This window comes from Silene latifolia, chromosome X (assembly GCF_048544455.1).
Source record: "Silene latifolia isolate original U9 population chromosome X, ASM4854445v1, whole genome shotgun sequence".
In the NCBI taxonomy this organism is placed as follows: Eukaryota; Viridiplantae; Streptophyta; class Magnoliopsida; order Caryophyllales; family Caryophyllaceae; genus Silene; species Silene latifolia.
The window spans coordinates 303693324-303700169 of NC_133537.1; the positions used below are offsets into that span (position 1 = coordinate 303693324).

Here is a 6846-nt window from a genome sequence, read left to right on the forward strand (position 1 = left end):
GAAAGAGTGAGATGATATCGATATAAAATAATGAGATGTGAGTCTTGGAGCAATGAGAAAGTAACCGGAACACTAAAGAGTTAGGTAGAAGTGATAAGGAGTTGAATGGTTAATTGATTTTATCAAGTGTAAAAGAAAAGAATGAGGGGAGTAAAACTAGGAAAATGTTGACCGGAGTTATGTGACATAAAAGTAAGGAATCGTCGAGATGTATGATACTATCAAGAGTAGGTAAATTAATGGTTATACAGAAGTTTCAGGACAACATGATTAATCATGAGTTTCGAGGAATTAAGGGAGTAAGAAGTTGGTAGAATATCTGCATGATATGAGATTTTGGTGGTGAGTCGGGTGACTATACAATTAAGGATAGTATTGGGAAGAATGTTGAGGTAATGTTGTTGATGGATTTGATGTTCGTTATTTGGGATGTTAACCACAGATAGGAAAGAAATCGTGATGTTTAGAGATGAGTGTAAGAGGTTTGATGCCCGGACAGTGGTAATGTTATGGTTTGTGACTAGTGGTTAAGGGTGATGGTATATTAGAAAGGTAGCAATTCTAATGAGGTTGATTTTGTAGAGGCCGGATTGATATGTATGGTTGTAAGGAAGTATAAGATGTGGTTAGATGAGGCGGGTGCTAATAGTTGAATAGTAATGGTATGGTTATACTTGGCATGAGGTGATGGTTATGCGAATAGGGGAATATGTTATGAGGGGCATATGAGTTAAGCTCGGGCGACAGGTAACCTTTATCGAGTGGTAACTTACGTGATCAGGACTGACTAGGTGGATGTGATTACGGGTCTATGATGTGTATAAATGTTTGTGCGAGGTTCTGACCTCACGGGAAGTGGTATGGTGTGATAGTTATAAAGCTGTTATCTGAATGTTATGTAATATATGTTGGACACGGTAATTTAATTAAATGATATTCAAAAAGTAATCATTTGATTGATCTGGCATGACTGGTTATACTTGTATGTATTCATGATATATGTTATTCCGTGATGTGGTAAGGGGATGATGTTCATGAGGTTATTATCTGTTTAATTCATATAATATGTTGCTTTGTGATTTAGTAAAGTGGATTTGAGTAAGTTTTTCTTGTCCGGGAAGTTATGTTGAGTAAGTGCTTATGGGATAGTGTAAGTTGTGATGACTATCGATGTGGTTGTGGTGCCTCGGGTGGTGATCCGGGCACGGTATTTAGTGTTGTGATGCGGGTGTTCTCGCACTGCGGTGTGGCTGTTGGTGGCGGTGTTGCGATGCCGTCACCGGTTGTGGTGGAGTAGGCGGGATGTTTATGATTCGAGTTTCGAAAGTATATACCAGTTACACATAAATTGTTGTTTTGTTTGATGTGGCTCCCTGTGAGTTTCAGTTTGTACAGATAGACAGTTGTTTTGTTTATTGATGTTTCTTACCAGTTAAGTTTTGGAGTGAGGGTAGAGTATGATATGAAAGAGAGTTGTATATGTTTTCGTTGTTGTCATGGTATAGTGACATTCTGTTGATGGGACATAATCGTGAGAAGTTGTTACAGTAACTTTTATCTTGTTTTAAGATGAGGCATCGGTAGTCATAGTCATGGCAAGTGATTCGTGGAACATGTGTTGTAATGATCTGAAAGCGGCAAGTGGTTCATAATCTTTTGTTGAGATAGTGAGTGCAGGGTATTGGGATTTGGTCTCATGTTAAGTTATGTATGAGTTTTGTGGTAATGAAAGAAAAGAACTTGAGGAGCTAGTGTGAGTGTACGTAACAAGTGTGGATCGTGAGTTATGCTTTTGACGATGGGAGTTTTATATAGTTTATATAGAGAGTATGTCGTATTGCGGTAATGTGGAAAAGTTGAAGTTTTGGGTTAAGCTAAAGATTTTGAGGTATAGGTTAGGGGTGTGACGAGTGAATTAAAGTATGAGAATTGTTTAAGTAAGAGACCCTTGGATATATGCATGGCAAGTGCTTAGAGTATAGGTGGTTATCTATGACATGTCATGGTGATGAGAATAATGAGAAGATATAACTAAGGATATAGTATTAGTGGGTTACAAGCACGTAACATTTATCTTAAGAGGAGTAGGATGCGATAAAAGAGATTTTGATAGTTGTGCATATGGTAGTATATTCACAGTAGAGTGTTGGTGTAGCATAAAGAATGATGTTGTATTTTTTGTGGTTGATGTTATTAAAAGGCCATGGCCGTGCTTGTAGTAGTATGATGTTTAGGAGTGTGAGAATATTTCACTAGTGTTGACAGTTGGATGATGAGGTTATGAGTGTGAATAAACTTCGAGGACGAAGTTCCTTTTAAGGGTGGTAGAATGTAACATTCCGTTTGATGTCTATGAGTGTCTTGATTTTGGATTTGGTAGTGGATGATATATTATGGAGCTAGCAGCGTTAGAGGATGGTAGTTGGTAGTGTATGGAGTTAGTGTCGGGAGAGTTTATGATGTAGTTGATACGACATCGTGAGCGATTTAGGGAGGTAGGAATAGTTGGTGGAGTTGGTGTTAAGGGTTCATGGTTTCATGTTTTATAAGTTGGGGTTTTGTTTTGAGTTCTTAGTAGCTTTGTTGCGTCTTGACCAAGTTAGTATGTTTGTTTTTATGTATGGGTTGAACTTCGAGGACGAAGTTCTTTTTAAGGAGAGAAGACTGTAATACTACGGCTTTATGAGTCTCTGAGTACTCTATCGAGTGCGCCTTACTCTGTCGAGTAAGGGTGGTTTGCAGTTTAAAATAGTTTCTAACCTGTAGGGTACTCGATCGAGTAGCCTTGGTACTCGATCGAGTAGGCGGGACTCGATCGAGTACGTCAGTTACTCGATCGAGTAAGTGTGTTTTACGGGGTTGTTTTGTCGGGTTTTCCTAATAACGCGAGTTTAATATAAAAGGTTTCCGTCAGTTTCTTTAATCACTTTTATCCTTTCTAAACCTTTCAAAAGAAAAAGGAGTTACGTAGTTCTCTCTCGTTGCGTTGTTGGCAAATCCCCAAGGCTAGGAGTGTCGGATCATCTCGTTCTTTGCATCATAGTGTTCCTTGCGTCAAGGGTAAGATCTTCCTTACCAATTTTATAGTATTTCGTTAAGTTTCGTTAAACCCTAATTTTGGGATTGGGGGTTTTCTATGTTTATGTTGATGTGGTAGTGATTGTATGATTATGTGTATAGGAGAAGGGTTCGTAGAGGAAAGGTTTTGAGACAGCTGCTTGATCGTCTGATGTTTGTGTTGCTGATGTGACCATAATTAGCGCATATTTAGCCCCCGAATTAGCCTTGTTCCCATGCTTTTTAGTGCTTATTTGGGTCATTTCTTATCTTTAGTTCTTTGTTTTGCATATTCTTTGAGATTTTGATCCCTTGGTAGGAAAGGAGTAAGAATCTTGCATTTTCATGGCAAAACGAGACTAAGTTGATCGAATTCAATGACCAAGCATCAAGGAGAGACAAGATTAGAAGGCCTTTGTACATATTATAGTAGAAGAGCAATGTTGAGAAAGGATCCTTGAGTCCCCAAGGAAATCCCCAAGGAATTTATGAAGAAAAGGGAAGAAAAGAAGAAGATATGTTGCTGAGTGACAATCCGAGTGGATTGCCACCAATCCGTCCGTCCCGCAGCAGCACAATCCGAGCGGCTTTGCCCTATTCCGCTCGGATTCCACCTCCACAATCCGACCGGATTCCCTTGAATCCGCTCGGATTCCAACGCCAGAATCCGCCCGTCCCGACCTTATTCCGCCCGGATTCCAGCACAGCACGAATTGTCTTCTCCAAGCTACGAAAAAAGAAGCCCTTCTCTCGAAAAATACCGGGTCCTCCTTGCTCAATCTAAAGAGTGTAATTACTAGTTTAGCCCTTAGTTAACCCTAATGCATCCTCCCTAATTTCCACTATAAATACCCCATTAGTCTAATTAGAGGAGCATGTTCTTCTTATCAATAATTAGAGTAGTTAATATCAATCAAATCTCTCTTTAATATTGTAATCAAGTATTAATCAAGTTTTAATCCAAGTTTTAGTTCTTTAATCTCTCTTTTGTTCATCCTTTATTTTGGGTAATTGAAGATTATTTGGGTTATTGTTGGGAGATTGACAACCTCTCAATCAAGCATTCAAGTACTTCTTTTATCTTTGCTTTATTATTGGAATCATTAGTAGGTATAATCTCTTAATCCCTTTTTAATTATTGTTAATTACTTTCATTTATTCATCATGTTTCATATTGTTGGTATGATTGACAACCTTGCTAGCATGATCAACATGATAATGAGTGAGTAGTTTCTTAGCTAGGGTTAATGGGTGATTAGGGGAAACCAACATGGGGAATGATTTATGCTTAAATTAATATGCTTTCATGTTTTATTTGCTTGCTTGTTTTGATCTCAACTCATGCACATGTTATATTTGATGAAATGCTAAGCCTATGAATCCTTGCATTTACTATCATCTTCTATCTTTTCAATGAGACTTGTAAGACATAACCCAACTCGAGTCTCATTAGACCATGCATGTTGTTGAGTAGGGAAGATTAAGTCGACTTGTAGGTGTTGTACAATCTAATCGATTCGGCTCCGGGACCCAAACTTTCCTAGGATTGTAAGATATAACCCAACTCAATCCATCACAACAATAATTGCTTGCTTATAAATTGAGAACATGTTTGTATGATCATATCCCATGATTCCCCTATGATCCCATGACACCCTAGTGCCTTTAATCAATTGTTTACACCCCTTTAATTCATCTTGCTTGTTTATTTTCATTGCTATTTTAGTTTAGTGACCTTCTACATCAACCCAATTTGTGACACCCCTTAGACACCACTAGTTGCAATAGAAATCTCATTTCAATACCCGTCCCTTGGGATCCGACCTTTACTTGCCTCTTTACTAATTGTAGAGTTGTTTGTGAAGCTATAAATTGTGTTTTGATTCGACCGTGACCCAATGACCACATCTTAATTTGTGAACACTAAGCGGACTCGCATCAAAAATGGCGCCGTTGCCGGGGACGGTGTTTGTTTGATTTAGATTTCTTTTTATTGTTATTAGTTGTGTCTTTCTTCGCCTTGGGGAAGTAAAACTCCTCAAGGTTTGTTCTAATTGTTTTCGAGTTGTTTGATATTTTGCATGTCTAGAAGGTTACAAGGTGATTTGTTACCTTTTGACCGTGAAATCGAAAGAACCTTGACGAACAATAGGAGACTTGTTAGGAGGAATTTAAGAGGTATTAGTGAAGTTGTTCAACCCACTAGTGAGTTTGTCAATCCTTTCGCAATAGAAGGAGAAGAGAACCCATTACACAATACCCCACAAAATCCACCTACAATGCCTAAATTCTCGTCACACTCCGTACCCACCGAGGAGAATCTACCAAATGGTACTCCTACACCGCAACATCTAACCGGAAATTTTATTGCCAAGTCCGCCTTCATCCAATTAGTTGAGAGGAGCTGATTTGGGGGGATGCCTAGTGAGGACCCTCATTCTCATATGGAAACCTTTTGCGACTATTGTAATGCAATCTCTCAAACGGGCGTGACTCAAGACCAAATTAGATGGGTCTTATTTCCTTTCTCGTTAATCGGCACCGCGAAGCAATGGTTGAAGGGCCTTGATAAGGCCACCCTTGGAATAGATTCTTGGAAGAAGTTGGCTCTAGCTTTCTACAAAAAATTCTACCCACCGGAAAAGACTAACATGCTAAGAGCTCAAATTACGGGTTTTAAGCAAAGGGATGAAGAATATTTGTATGAAGCTTGGGAGCGGTTCAAAGGAATTTGTCGCTCATGTCCTCACCATGGACTTAGCAAATGGTTTTTGGTACAACAATTTTGGAATGGTTTATATAAAGATTCTAGGAACATTCTCAATATGGGATCAAATGGAATGTTCACCGAAGTTGATGACAATCAAACATGGAACAAGATTGAGGAAATGGCGGTCCATAACTCACAATATAGTAGACCTCGCAAGGCTACTAGAGGAGGAAGGCATGAAGTGGACTCCGTTACTCAATTGGGTGCTCAACTTAGTGCTTACATTGACACAATCAACTTGAAGTTTGAACAAGCTATGGCTAGACTTGAGGAAAACTCAAAATCATCAAAGCATCATGTTAATGCCATGATGGCATCCTCATCAATCCCAAGTGGGATATGTGAGAATTGTGGAACTTTGGGACATGACCAAGGTGAATGTAGGGGAACAAATGAACAAGTGAATGCTTTCCAAGCATACAAGAGTGGTACCCCTTATTCCAACTTTTACAATGAAAACACCAAATTCCATCCAAATCTCTCATACAAAAGCCAAAATGTTCAAAACCCTCAAACAACATACACTCCACCACCCATGAGAAACCAAAATCAAATACCTTTTTACAATCAAAACCAAGGTTACCAAAATCAAAATCCATACAATCACCAAAATGACCAAGGTTTTGATGTCCAAAAAGCGGTCCTCCAAATGCAAAAGAATCAACAAGAATTTTTCACTCAAATGCAAAAAGATAGCCAAGCAAAGGAAACCACCATCAACAACATTCTAGCTCACACCAATATGTTGGAAACATAATTAACTCAACTAGCATCTTCAAGCTCACAAAGACAAAAGGGGCAATTACCACCTCAAAGTAATCCCCCTAGACATGAAACGGTTAGTGCCATTCACTTGAGAAGTGGTATAAGGTATGAAGCACCAAAGAAGCAAGTTGAGGATGAAGTTGTGGAAGCTAGTGAAAAGGAAGAAATTGTGCAAAACTCCAAAGATGGAGAATCATCAAAAGAAGAAAGTTCAAAGAAAAATGAAGACAAGGCCAAGGAGAAGGAGCCCATTG

The 6846-nt window shown here is 38.9% G+C and overlaps 1 non-coding gene across 1 annotated transcript; it reads right to left on the reverse strand.

Moving 5' to 3' along the window:
• Window positions 1-5708: 5708 nt before the first annotated feature.
• Window positions 5709-5815, reverse strand: LOC141624039 (small nucleolar RNA R71). Its single transcript, XR_012533851.1, has one exon. It is a non-coding gene; the product is annotated as a small nucleolar RNA R71 (small nucleolar RNA).
• Window positions 5816-6846: the final 1031 nt, after the last annotated feature.